At 47.5% G+C, this 14,764-nt stretch overlaps 1 long non-coding RNA gene across 1 annotated transcript; it reads right to left on the bottom strand.

Annotated features, from left to right (window-relative positions):
- Positions 1 to 10,034: 10,034 nt before the first annotated feature.
- Positions 10,035 to 14,424, bottom strand: LOC123383205. Its single transcript, XR_006592701.1, has 3 exons — positions 14,285 to 14,424; positions 11,313 to 11,425; positions 10,035 to 10,787 (listed from the first exon to the last, which is right to left on the bottom strand). It is a non-coding gene; the product is annotated as an uncharacterized LOC123383205 (long non-coding RNA).
- Between the last annotated feature and the right edge of the window lie 340 nt (positions 14,425 to 14,764).

Here is a 14,764-nt window from a genome sequence, read left to right as displayed (position 1 = left end):
AGGCACAGCCCTGAAGTCAGAGGAGGCACGTGGTCAGACTCTCAGGTGCATGGTCAGAGATTCACGGGAGTGGTGAGTGGTGACGGTCGGGAGTAGGACCCTGACAATGTCTGCTCAGGGAACTAAAAAGCTGGGACTGTGTGGTCCTCACAGCTGGCAGATAAGGAGAGCCAGAAGTCTGTGGCATATCTATTCTTTGGAGGAGAATTGCTGTTACATCTGTAACCCACCAAAGCTGTGGCCCAAGTGGCTCAGTCCAGTAGGAGAATAGTATATATTTTTTAATGTTTATTTATTTTTGAGAGAGACAGAGACAGAGCATGAGCGGGGGAGGGGCAGAGAGAGAGAGAGAGAGAGGGAGGGAAACACAGAATCTGAAGCTCCAGGCTCCAGCTGTCAGCACAGAGCCTGATGTGGGGCTTGAACCCACAACCTGAGAGATCATGACCTGAGCCGAAGTCGGACACTTAACCGACTGAGCCACCCAGGTGCCCCAGGAGAATAGTATTTTTGAAAGCACAGTCCAGGGGGACCTGGGTGGCTCAGTCGGTTAAGTGTCCGACTTCGGCTCAGGTCATGATCTCACGGTTTGTGAATCTGAACCCCACATCAGGCTCGCTGCTGTCAGCACAGAGCCCGCTTCGGATCCTCTGCCCCTTCTCTTTCTGCCCCTCCCCCACTGCACTCTCTCAAAAATAAAACATTTAAAAAATAATAATAAAAGCACAGTCCAAAGAAGACAAAAAGAAATTTCCTCTCTACTTTTGAAGATTGTTGAAGAAAATCCAATTCATGCCCTCAGGCAGCCCTCCCTTTATTAGACTTTATCTCTTCCCCCTCAATCCCTGGAACGTGGAGGACAACAGACCCAACAAACTCTCCCCCTATTGCCCTTGTGGCTCCGTGCCTTTCTTCTTCTCTGTTTGGCCAACTCTTGCTTGTGCAAATTGACTTAACCTCTTTCCCACATTCTCCTCTGAGCTTGTCTCCTCTCTGGCCCTCCTCAGTCCCTTCTCTCGTTGCCTAAGTCCAGTGCCCAGTCTGGTTAGACCAACCTGGGGAGGGAAGTACTAATCCCTGGGATTTGTTCTGGTTCATGCCAGGGCTCAACAGTTGTCTGCAAGTCTCCATTGCCTGCCATGTTAAGTACCCATTCCTGAGTCTCGAGTTTGAGGTCCTGCATGTTTGGGACCTGTGTGAACATTCCATTCCTCTCCTATACTTGGCCATAATTGAGTGCTCACTGCATGCTGGCCATCTGTGCTGAGGGAGACACAGATTAGTGGACTCCATTACACAGATGAGGAAACTAAGGCTCAGAGAGGTTGAGTGACTTGTCCAAGACCACACAGCGAGTGAGTGGCATAGCCTGGGCACTGTTGCCCTAAAGCCCATGTGTTTTCCACTCTGCCAAGCGTCACCCTTTCCCTTCCCCTCCCCTTTCCCCTCTATCCTCAGAACAATCCCCATCATCTTATGAGTTCCAGAATGTATACAGGAGAGAATGGAAGAAGTGGGTGGACATGATGGGGTTCTCTTCTCACCCAGGACCAATTCTCTTTGTTAGATTAGTCAATGACTGAAGGATGCCTGAAGCAGTGATAGGTCTCCAGGGCTGGTAAGGACTATTTTTTTTTTAATTTTTTTTTTTTTTTGGTGGGGCGGGGGGCGGGGGGATGGCATAGAGAGAGAGAGGGAATCCAAAGCCCAATGTGGGGCTCGAACTCATGAACCATGAGATCATGACCTGGGCTAAAATGGGATGCCTAACTGACAGCTTGGAGCCTGGGGGCTGCCTCGGATTCTGTGTCTCCCTCTCTCTTTGCCCCTTCCTTGCTCTCTCTCTCTCTCTCTCTCTCTCTCTCAAAAATAAATAAATGTTAAAAAAAAAAATGAAAGAATAACACAGACATGTCAAAAATATGAAGAAACCAGCTTGGAGTTCCCACTGGCTAAACTTGGCACACTTTGAGTATCAAAATAATGGTAAAAAAGGATTGTCATACATGAAATAAAGTAGAAAACCATGAGTCCATACGAACAAAAATATAGATACTGAAGTTTGAGGAAGAACAAATGTTTTTTTTTTCTTAAGATTTTATTTTTCTAAAGTAATCTCTACACTCAACGTGGGGCTCAAACTCACAACCCTGAGATCAAGAGTCACATGCTCCACCGACGAAGTCAGCCAGGTGCCCCAAGAACAGGTATTTAAACAGTTTCAAATAAATTCTCCATGAAATACTTAGTAAGTACAAAGAGGGAATAAGAAACTTTGTGGCAACAGACCCCATCGGCCACACCCTAACCACGTGATCAAAGTGACCCTCATCAATAATAGGACAAATCAAAACCTGGAGCCAGTTGATAGGACGCAGTGAGAAAAACCCAGCATCGCTCCCATGACATTCTTGCCAAAAATACATCACCTGAATTTTGGCTGGGTTTTTAAAAATGTGTTTATGTGAGGGGCACCTGGGTGGCTCAGTCAGTTAACCTTCCGACTCAATGTCGGCTCAGGTCATGATCTCGCTGTTTATGAGATTGAGCCCTATGTCAGGCTCTGTGTGGAGCCTGCTTGGGATTCTCTCTCTCTCTGTCTCTCTCTCTCTCTCTCTCTGCCCCTCCCCTGCTTGTGCTCTCTCTCTCAAAATAAATAAACATTTAAAAAATGTGTTTAGGTGATCCCGCAAGGAGGAAACAATCAGATAAATCCAGACTATGAAGCATTCTAGGAGACCAGCAGGTGGGAGAATGGGGGAGAGGACTGGGACCTGGGGAAGGGGGTGTGGAGAGTCCTGTCACAGACATAGTAAATTGCCTAATGGCCCAACAGCAGAGCCTCCAAAGCCCTTGCTCCAATCTGCAGCCAGATTCTGTAACTACTGGTTTAGGTGAGGCTCTCCTCCTTTAGGCTGTGAGCAATTGTGGGTGGGGGATGGGGGTCTAGCAAGGCCTGACTTAGCTTCTTGGCACCCCCGGTGCCTATGCCCCTTGGGGGCTGGCACATAGTAGGCATTTAATAAATGCCTATTAGGCAGATGAGTGGCTAAGTGCTCCCGGGACAGAGGCCGGTCACTCAGGATGTCACAAAGAGGATTCCAGAACTTGTCTCGGAGAGGCCAGGGGCTGAGAGCCTGGGCCTTGGGCCCAGGACCCGGGAGGAACAGGATGCCTGTTTGACCTTAAGGAGCAGCTGCCGCCTTCTCTCCAACACCTCTCCGTCAAGGCCTGCAGAAGCATGAAAACTGTACGGTCTCATTACCCAGTGACCCAAGAAGTGCAATTAAGTTGAAAAGTAGTTGGCATAATTAATTAGACGGGTAAATAGCTCCCTGTCAACACCAATCAATCCGTTCTGCATCTAATCAGCCCCTCGAAGACAGGCTGGGAGCCCTGGCAGCTGTGCCTTCCGCTGGCAGGCAAGGGCCTGGGGCAGGAGCAGAAACGGGCAGAGTATCCAGCCGGGCACCCCAAGCCCCATCCAATGCCCTTCTCCGTTCACTTTTCGTGGGAGTGGCCTCTCCGGGGCTGTCTTCAGGGATGCCATCCTGGGCACCCAGCAAAAGCACAGCTTAACTCCCAGGGACCCTCAGCTGCACAGTCCCTTCGCCTCCTTCAGGGTCCTACTGGACTTTGAGTTCTCAGTTTGTGGCTCGAGATTTCCGATGTGCATTAAAACCATTATAAACATGCATAAAACCTGTGGGAGCTCCCAGTTTTGGAGCCAGTAAATTTGCAGATGCTTTTGTTTTTAAATTAAGGTATAACTTAGAGGCAGTAAAATTTGCCCTTGTTAGCGTTCACCTCTATGAATTTTGAGAAATGCACACAATCATATAACCACACCACAGCCAAGATCTAGAACATTTCTATCACCCACACTCTCCTGTAGTCAACTGCTCCCCACACCCAACCCCTGGCAACCACTGATCAATGATCTCTCCCAAAAGCTTTGCCTATTCCAGAATATCCTATGAATGGAATCATACAGGGTGAGCCTTTTGGGTGTGGCTTGTTTTCACTTAGCGTAATGCATTTGGGATTGATCCATATTGTGGCATGTGTCTCAGTGGTTAGCTACTTTAAAAAAAATTTTTTTTAACGTTTATTTATTATTGAGAGACAGCATGAGCAGGGGAGGGGTAGAGAGAGGGGGGAAACACAGAATCCGAAGTAGGCTCCAGGCTCTGAGCTGTTAGCACAGAGCCCGACACAGGGCTCGAACCCACAAACTGTGAGATCATGACCCAAGTCGAAGTCGGTTGCTCAACCAACTGAGCCACCCAGGCACCCCAGTGGTTGGCTTTTTATTGCTGAGTAGTGTCTTATAATACAGATGTACCAGTGTATCTGTTTCTCAGGTGAAGGACATGGGGTTGTTTCTAGTCACGAGTGTTTATGAATAAAGCCACTATAAATATACATCTATAAGCTTTTAAAAAATGTTAATTTATTTTTGAGTGATAGAGTGCGAGGTGGGGAGAGGCAGAGAGAGAAGGAGACAGAATCTGAAGCAGGCTCCAGGCTCTGAGCTGTCAGCATAGAGCCCAACATGGGGCTTGACCCCATGAACCACTAGATCATGACCTGAGCTGAAGTTGGATGCTTAACCAAGTGAGCCACCCAGGCACTCCTATCTATAAGCTTTTGAATGAACTTAAGTTTTCACTCACTTAAATACCTAGAGGTGAGGTTGCTGGGTCTTAAAATTATAAATTTCTTATAAATTTCTTTATAAGAAATTGCCAAACTCTTTCCTAAAGTCCTGTACCATTTTGCGTCCCACCAGCAAATGTATGAGACTTTCAGGAACTTTGCATTTATGCCAGGGTATAGACTTCAAAAAACAATCATATCCATTGCTGCTGACAGCAAGGCCGGACATATAACTTTTCGGGGCCCCGTGCAAAATGAAAACATGGGGTCTCGCGGAGCCAAACAAAAGGAAAAAACTGCCATTAATGGCATTAAAATAGAAAGATTTTTCCTTTCTACCAGAGTCTTTCTCTCTCGACTTCTCGTGGTGTTTTTTTTAACTTGCTATTTCATGTTTTAAGTAAAGAAATACTAAAATTCAAAATTATTAGCATGAATTTTACCTTTAATCTTCATATGGTGCAATGCCTTTATGTATGTATGTATGTATTTATTTATTTATTTATTGTTTAATTTACATCCAAGTTAGTTAGCATATGGTGCAACAATCATTTCAGGAGTAGATTCCTTAAGCCCCTTACCTATTTAGCCCATCCCACCCCCGATCCCTGGTGCAATGCCATTTTAAATGCAACTATGACAGCATTTACCGTGTATGTAGAATCACTGAAATTATACAATGCGTATTATACAATGCGTATGTGCATGCATATGTATTTTCTTCTTCCCAGAAAGTGGAAATGCTGCAGAAAATGAGCTCACCTGTTTTTGTTTCACTTCTTGCTACGTGCGTATTCTACTAACAGTCTCTACCTCTGGCTTACCGGTGAATATGGAAGGACAGAAAGAAGGAAATATTTCTTTCTCTTCCCTTCCGTAAGCATATGTAAAATCCCTTGGTTGTTTTTTGGGTCATGATTGCCCTTTGCTGCATTCGACGCAAATTCTGGTTCCAACAGAAAGCGTGACCTCTCGGGTCTCGTCTTGCCTCTCTCAGTCACAGATGTAAGGCATGTACCCGGTCTTCACTGGGAGTCTCACTGACTTCCCACGCGTCATGGACCCACCGGAGTTCAGTGCTCACGGGGCACTGTGAATGCTCTGTGCCAGTGGGTCAGCAAGGAACTGCAGGCAAGCACAGTACACACGTTTGTTCTGCTCACTCCGCCATTGGACTTGACTTACAAACCCCCAGCTCAGGGGCGCCTGGGTGGCTCGGTCAGTTAAGCGTCTAACTCTCGGTTTTGTCTCAGGTCACGATCTCATGGTTCATGGACTTGAACCCCTCATCGGGCTCGCCACTGGCAGCATGGAGCCTGCTTGGGATTCTCTCTCTCCCCCCTTCTCTCTGCTCTCCCCTGTTTGTGTGCTCTCTCTCAAAATAAATCACTTAAAAAAATAAATAAAAAAACCGCAGCTCAATGATAAAATTATTAAGAATTTCAAGATGGTGACGGCAGAATATTAAACCAAGTGCAGGGTCCTTCTGAGCCTGGAACCTGTGTGAGCAAATTAAATATTTGTGATACCACTAAAATACTTTTATAATATTAAAAAAAATCAATCCCTGAGATTCTAGCTAAATACATTATTCGGGGTATTATGCTTTGTTTCTCTAGTGAAATTGTTCCTTTTTCTGGAATAAAGAACACAACTTCTGGGGGCGCCTGGGTGGCTCAGTTCGTTAAGTATCCGACTTCGGCTCAGGTCATGATTTCATGGTTCGTGGGTTCAAACCCCTCGTCAGGCTCTGTATCAGCAGCTCAGAGTCTGGAGCCTGCTTCAGATTCTGTGTCTCCCTCTCTCTCTCTGCCCCTCCCCTGCTCATGTTCTATCTCTCTCTCTCTCTCTCTCTCAAAAATAAATAAACATTAAAAAAAAAAAAAAAAGAACACAACTTCTGCTCTTTGGTTACAGCACAGCCCCTGGCCTGGCCAGGACTCCTATGGGCACTCAGAAAGTTCTAGCTGGTTTTCAGAGAAACCCACTGCAGTGGATAAGCTCCGGCACCACTCTGGCTCTGTGTGGAAGCAGGAGTGGCTCCCCCGTTACTCCCCCGTTACTCCCCTCTACACAGGGCTGGGAGTGGCTGCGGTAGGAAGGTTGGGGATATCAGATGGTAAAGGAAGGAATGTATGAGTAGGTCAGCCCAGCAGCATCTCAATGACTTCGAAATGATTATCAGGAATTTCACATAGTGCCTGGTGCAGGTCAGCAAATGGTCAGAACCTGCCCAAGGTGCCCATCGGCCTGGTGTGGGTTGTCAGAGGGACCCTCCCTCCAAGCTGGGCGGGGAAACTCTCTGGGACTCCACCCTGTCTCTTTGCTTTGGAAAATAATTCTGGTGGCTTTGCCCTTTGTTTTGTGAATATTACATGTTCATTATAAAAGTTTGTGAAAAAACCGTGGCGCCTGGGTGGCTCGGTCGGTTGCACGTTTGATTCTTGATTTCAGCTCAGGTCATGATCCTAGGGTCGTGGGATGGAGCTCCGAGCCGGGCTCAGCGCTGAGCTTGGAGCCTATTTAAGATTCTCTCTCTCTCTCTCTCTCTCTCTCTCTCTCTCCCTCTGCCCCCTCACCCATTCTTGTGGTGCTCTCTCTCTCTAGAATAAAAAATTTAATTAAAAAAATTAAAAATTGGTGAAAAAACAGGCAAAAATAAGTAAAATGCATTAAAATGAAACAAACACCCTATTTTCCATAGCCACGTCACTGACATACTTTTTAACATTTGTTGTGTGTGTGACAACAGTGTAGATTAGACCTCTCAGGATCCACTGCAAACTCCCTCCAGTGTGTACATCTCCCTTTTTCCCCAGGCCTCCCAAAAGCCAGAGCTCTGCATGGGACCCAAGCTCTGTGGGACAGGGGCCATCTTCCCGGGACAGGAGCACCCTCATGGGACAGGGCCATCCTCACGGGACTCGGAAGGCGCTAGTGAGCAAATCGGAGCCACCAGGACCATGCTGGGGGTTCGGCTCTTCTGTAGCCGCAGCTGAGACAGGAATGAGTGCAGGCTCCAGTCCGGTGTCAGAGGTGGAGAGCGCCGGTACCGAATTTCCACTGGAACCATCCGTGGTGTGGCCGGGCATCTTCCTGGGGTTGCCCTTGCCTCTGTAGCGTCCAAGCATGGTTCCCCAGCCCTCCTGGAAATTCTGTAATGAGCTAACTCTGCAACAAATACCCTCCTGCTTAACCAGCTAGAGTAGATTCTGTCGTCAGCAGTGAAGAACTCTCTCCTGGGGTCTCAGCTTCACTCTGCCCAACCTCCTTCAGAGCACTTACCATAAAATGGAATGGCCTTGTGTATGTATTCCTTTACCACTTAATGTGTCTTCATGAGGGAGGAACCAGTTCTGTCTCATTCACCACTTGGATCCCAGTGGCTGTCTCAGGGCAGCGCTTGGTTAGTATCTGTCCAGTGAAATATTTGGTCACCTTCCAGCAGCACTTAGCCCAGCACCAGCCACTCCTGTGGATCAAGTCAGGGGGTATTCTTTCTACATGTGTTCCCTCCCCTCCAACATTTGCTGACTGCCTCTTCTGCAGAGAAAAGCAATGAATTGGAAGATACCAACTTGCACCCCTCTGAGTCTAGTGACTTAAGGTTGGACAGATGAATGAGCTCACTGTGGCCAATTCCTTGCTTTCCTTCAATGAGCAAAGACCTGCTCTGTGATGAGCATGTGTGTGTCTGTATGTGTTAAGTGGGGACAGATTTTTCTGAATAAAAAGACCCACAGACTCAGAATGCCAAATTCATTCATTCATTCACTCATTCATTCATTCATTCATTCCACAAACACTGATTGAGGGTCTGCTCTGATGTATGTATGCATGAAGTGCAGGAGGAGGCCTGGACCTCCCAGTCAAATCCACTTTGTAATCAGACTTTCTCCCTTTGGCTATCAGACTGTCACCTAAATCACTTCAAGCCTCTAAGCCTTAAATTAAGAGCCAGATGATGCAACCTTTCCATTATGTGGTTGTGCAATTTCAGGCACAAACTCTATGTTTGAAATACGGGTGCGGGAGTAGATTTTAGTGATATGATTTGAAAGCATTAATATTTAAGCAGGCCAGTCCCTGGATACCTACTGCAGGTAGGAGCCATGACACCCATTGGCCCTGTGACGAAGGTGGCTTCATGCCTGTGTGTCTCAGGGATGTGCCAGGACACACGGTGTGACCTCTGTCATTGCCATTGTGTCTGTTGGAACCATAGGCAAAACCATTGTCTCGTTCCAGGTCTGAACCTGGAAGGGGCAGGCCCACCTCCTTGGGGCCCCGGGGCTGCTGGGACCACACCCATCACTACCTGTCTCACCTGAGGCGTGGGGAGGCCCTGAGAAGTGAGTGCTGTAACCCTTTCCTCTCCTCTGGCTAAGGGACCTCGCTGTCCTCTCCGCCCCATATGTGAAGTGGGCAATGGATCTTCGAGTCCATTCCTGGCCAGGTCATGGAAAGGCCTACTTGGTTATTAAATCAGATCCTGCACGTGTTTGGAACTAACAAATGGGTTTTTGATCAGACTAAAATTTGGGGATATAGAAATGAACCAACAGAAGTCCCTGCTCTCCAGGAAAGACAAGCAATTACAGTAGAATATGAGAAGCTTCCTCTCCTAAGCAAACGTTGGAAGGTCCACCATGGGTTCTCCAGAGCCTACAGCAGACCCCTATTGTGGTGGTGCCTACCTTTCCACGGGAAAGACGGCAAATGAACAGTCACAACATCTGCTCGTTGGAAGTGTTAAGGTCAGGGGAGCTAAGAGAGAGAGCTATGTTCTCTGCAGAACAGAGAGGCCTGACCCAGCCCCAGCCAGGAGGCCTCTCTCAGGTCATGACACGTAGGCCGTGACCAGCAGGGCGCTAGGAATGAGCTGGGAGAGGTGGGAGGGAATGGGCACCCCCCTTCCCATTGTGTAGAGGTGGTACAGAGGGTGTTGGGGGGGGGGGGCGGAGAGATGAACTCCAAAGCTCAGGCCTCTGAGGGCACAGAATGACTTCCCACAGAGGAAGTCTGAGGAAAAGCCCCCTCTGGCCCGATGTTCTGCCTCTCGCAGTCTCTCCTCGACCTGCCCAGCTGGCTGTGCCCTCGCTCCTGGCCTGTCACAGCCAGAATAATGAGATGGGACACGTGGGCCTGCAGCCAGTTACCAAGTCCTGGCTGGGAAGGGACCAGGCCTGGGAAGTCCCTGGTGCTTCCCAAAGTGCCGCAGGCGAACTGACACCATAAATGGGGCCTTTCTCCCCAACCCCTTCCCCTCGCTCAGCCCTCTATATTTCATTTTTGTTAATATGTGTACATTAAATGTAGTATATATAATATGTTATATAATTATAAAATATAATTTTACATGTATATATATGATATATTATGTGTATATACAAAGCAGAGAGAGCTGGAAAGAAGATGAGAATCGCAGTGAGCTTGGGCCCCACGACCTGCTCACCCGGACTTCTGCCCAGCTAGATCAGTGACAGCAGGGAGCTGCTTGAGGAAAGACAGGCTGTGGGCTGCGGGCAGGTCAGATGCGGCCCGCAGCGTGGTGGTGACCCTGCCAGGCAGATGGAGTCAGCGGCCCCGTGGGTGGGATGGAAGTGCAGGGAGAGGTCAGGGTGGAAAGAGAAGTCCCAGCTCTTCACAGCTGGGAATGCCCCCGCACAGACGAATCCTGGAGCTTCTGGTCTTCACCTTCAGGTACGTGGAAAATTCTGTATGTGCTCCCTTGGGAGCGAAACAGCAAATCCACCAGAAGCCAGGACAGAACAAATGTTCTGGCGGTCCCTCCACCAGTGTGTCAAACACAGGCACAAGAATGGTTCGCGGCAGCATTGGTTACTGACCGGGAAGAATGAGATGTTCCAGAATCAGAAGACCCAGGGCGGCTGGGGCTGTCACAACAAAGCGCCACAGACTGGGTGGCTGAAACGACGGAAATGCATCCTGTCACAGAGCTGGAGGCTGCAAGTCTGACAGCAAGGTATTGGCAGAGTATGTCTCTGAGGCCTCTCTCCTCTGCTGGTAGGTGGCCATCTTCTCCCTGTGTCCTCATACAGTCTCCCCCTTGTGGGTGCACGGCCTGATCCTCTCTTCTCTGCCATGGTTACAAAGAACAGGAAGATCTATATGTATTGGCAGAAAAAGAGTTCCAAGCTTACTATTAGTGGACAAAATCAGTCACAGAACAATAGGATACTGGTCTCAATGGTTCCCTCTGGAAGGGAACAGACTAGGGGCCAGGATGGGACACGGGGGATTTTATTTACTTCTGTATGTATGTATGTATGTATGTGACAGAATGGATGATTGTTCTCACCTCTTCACTCCCTCCCTTGCCCTGGTTGTGCGCCTCTCTGGCTGGGAGCTGAGTATATTTCCCTATCCCGTGGATGTTGAGCTTGGCCAGATGACTTGGTTTGCCCAGTGGAATTTTGATGGATGCACCCAGAGCAGAGGCCTTAAATGTGCTTGCTTGGCATAGCTTGGCCTCTTGGGCCGCCATGACCTTCAGTGAGAAGAATATACCCCCAGGGAAAGGCTGGTGTCAGGAGAAGGTGGGGACAACAAGGAGCAGAGCGGAATTCAACCTCAGCCTAGAGCAGGCCCAGCAACCCACACACCTGCGAGCAAGAAAAATACATCCTTACCTTGAAAACGTTATGCTGAGTGAAATAAGCCAGACGCAGAGGGACAAATAGTGTATGATTCCATGTACATGAACTATCTCGAATAGGCAAATCCATTCAGACTAGATGAGAGGCTACCGGGAACAAGGGGGTGGGGGAAAGAGGGAGTTATCGTTTAATGGGTACAGTTTCTGCTTGGGGTGACGCAAAGGTTTTGGAAATTGATAGTTCTAACGGTTGCCTGACATTGTAAATGTACCTGGTGCCATTGAATTGCTCACTTAAAATGGTTAAAATAGTAAATTTGGTGTATCTATCTTCTGCCACAATTAAAAAAAAAATAATGTAGGGGCACCTCTGTGGCTCAGTCAGTTAAACATCCGACTTCAGCTCAGGTCACGATCTCATGGTTCGTGGGTTTGAGCCCCACAACCAGCTCTGCACTGACAGCCCAGAGCCTGGAGCCTTCTTCAGATTCTGTGTCTCCCCACCCCCCTCTCTGCCTCTCTTCCGCTTGTGCACACACTCTCTTTCTCTGGAAGAAAGAAAGAAAGAAAGAAAGCAAGAAAGCAAGCAAAATCGTTGAATTTAGCACAATGGGTAGTGAATTGGATGGTGTGTGAAATTACATTTCAATAAAGCTATTTTTAAAAAAGAAAAATACATGCTTGCCGTTTAAGCCATTGAGTTTTGAGGAATTTGTTAAGTAGCACTAATAAGGCAATTTTAGATTGAGAGAGTAGGTGTGTAGGTATGTAGTCTATAATGAGCACATCTTATTTGTGTAATATAAAATATGCAAAGTCAGCATCTATTGGGTTCCCCTAAATAGGCCCCTCTTTCTTGTTTTCCTGCCTGTTGATGGCACCAGGACTTTTCTGGACATTGTTCATCCTAATTTCGAGCGCCTCTTGGCTTCTTTCTCTATCCTTGGCAGTTAGCCAGACCCCAAGTCCTGGTTGTTCCTAGAGTACGTGTCTCCACTGGCTCCCTAATCTTAGTCTCCACAGCCATCCCCTGGGTCGGACTTTCGTCGCCCTGGGCCTGGATTGTGTCGTGGGTTTCCAGGGTGGCCTCTCTGCCTGGGTCCATCCAGGCCCTGGGAGAGCAATAATTTGAATATGTTTCCATGAAGTTACCCTGTTCAGCTGGCCCTGAGGCCTTCTCTCAAAACACACACACTCAAGCACACACACTTTCCACTCTGTAAAATGGACTTACAACAGTCTCTGTTGCCTGTCAGTATACCCACGGGTATATGAAGAGGTCCTAAAATTGATCAGCTGGATGGTGGGGGGCAGGGGTGGGTTAGGCCACTGTTCCTTCTCCATCGCTTGTTTCCCATCTGCTCTTACTCCACTTTTAGGGTTGTAATATATGGGTGTGGAAGCCTCTGGCACCTCCAGTAAGGGGACTGTTCGATTCAACATTACTTAGGAGTTGAGAAAACTAGGGGCACCTGGGTGGCTCAGTTGGTTAAGCCCCGCTCACGATCTCATGGTTCATGGGTTGGAGCCCCTTATCAGGCTCTGTGCTGACAGCTCAGAGGAGCCTGCTTCAGATTCTGTGTTTCTCTGCCCCTCCCCCAGTCATGCTCTGTCTCCCTCTCTCTCAACAGTAAATAAAAAACATTAAAAAAAAAAAAAAGTTGAGAGAGCTAAAGATTCTAATGACTAATTATTGTGGCTTTCAATTCAAAACTGAAAGAGGACCAACCAAGCTGCTAAATGGATGAAAATGATTTTTGAAGTATTTGTTAGGCTGTAACTTGAAACATGCTTAAGGAATTGAGTTTTAGTGCTGAAATGAAACCCTTTCCACCTTTTTTCCTTCTTTATGTGAACAGTTTGTATGGATTCCATACAAACAATAAGCTGTTTCATTAATTTTTTAAAAAGAGGTGGGGTTTTTTTTTTTGTTTGTGATATGAAAAACAGGAATAAAATTAATGTTGAAACTCATCTTATTCTGGCAAAAAGTAATAGTCATACACTCTATGAACTACAGAGGATTAGAATGTTGCATCCATCTCTTGGATATTTGTTTTGGATTAAGTTTTACATTTTTTTTCATTTAATAATTATTCTTCAGATCTAGATATTTTTTTGATTCACCGGTACTAATAAAAATAGCAACATGTCAATTCAGAAGAAATTTTTGGCCCTTAGAGCCTTATGGTCATGAAGAAACAAGAAGACTGCAGTTTATGTACCTATTTTTGTTGCTGAAAGACATGTTAAGGCAATCGACTACAGTTATTAATCAGAATATGTATTATATGGGGTCAAAACTCTAGGAGCAGGGAATAAAATGGAAATAGAAGTTCGGGGCAGGGAGGTGAAATAAATGCAAACTTAACCAGCGCTAAAAGGGAGCTTGTCCATATATTTTTAAAATAGACTATGGGGGGCAGAGTGCACGCAGGTGGTTAGCGGGTTGAGCGTCCAACTCTTAGTTTTCAGCTCAGGTCACGATCCCAGGGTCGTGGGATGGACACCCGCCTCGGGCTTGTGCTCCGTGTGGAGCACGGAGATTTTCTCTCTCTTTCTCTCCTTCTGCTCCTCCCCTCACTCTTTCTTTCTCTAAAATTAAAAACAAAACAAACAAACAAACAAACAAAAAAACCCCACCTCTTAAAAAGAAAACAAAATAGCTTATTATTTGTATGGCATTCATAGGATATTTTGATTTCACTGGATATATGTTTAAAAAACAGTATTATTTTTAGAAAATTTGCATACACTGGAAATTACATCTTTTGTGACTGCAATTATAATGAAAACGTTTAGACATCAACATTCTTCAAGGAGGTGCCTGAATGTTTCCAATTTATTTCAGGGGGCGCACGTGAAGCAACACGTTCGCCAGTTGCTGCTGGGGGTGGGGGGAGAGAGGCCCAGCGTTGTCTGACGCCCTGCCCCCGCCCGGGCCCCGCTACCAGCGGTTCCAACTTAAGCCGGTCGTCTAGTCGCCTTGAATTTGAGTTTGCGCACCTGGAGCTGCAGAACAGGGGTGGTGCTGACCCCTTCAGGTTGTTCCCGGAGTAAATGCGCCGCCTCAGGAAAAGTGTTCGCTGGGAGGAAGAAGCGCCAGAATCCACCCAAGGGAGCGGCGCGCGCAGGGAGCGGGGGAAGAAGCAGATGAGCAAGGAAAGGGGGGGGGGGGGGGTCAGATTTTTGCAGAGGGAGTGACTTTTTGCTTGGCTGAAGAAAGGCAAGGAAGAGGTCCCTGTCACAAGGTGCTTGACGGTGGGAAAAGCCTGCGAGCCCGTCTAAGGGCCAGGAGGTGGAAAGGGCTTGTTTGGGGATTCCCCCCCACCCCCACCTCCGGCGCTGGCACAACCTGAGGTCCTGCCAGGCCTCCGCCATCAGTCACCCACTACCAGCCAGGCCTGGGCGGGCTGAGTCTGCGACCCTGGTGGGCAGGTGACACTGACCACCCCTTCCTCTGGACTCAATCAGAACACAGCCGGT

The sequence above is a fragment of the Felis catus genome, chromosome F2, assembly GCF_018350175.1.
Source record: "Felis catus isolate Fca126 chromosome F2, F.catus_Fca126_mat1.0, whole genome shotgun sequence".
NCBI lineage: Eukaryota > Metazoa > Chordata > Mammalia > Carnivora > Felidae > Felis > Felis catus.
The sequence above is the reverse complement of the archived record's forward strand: the minus strand, read 5'-3'. Positions and strand labels throughout refer to the sequence as shown.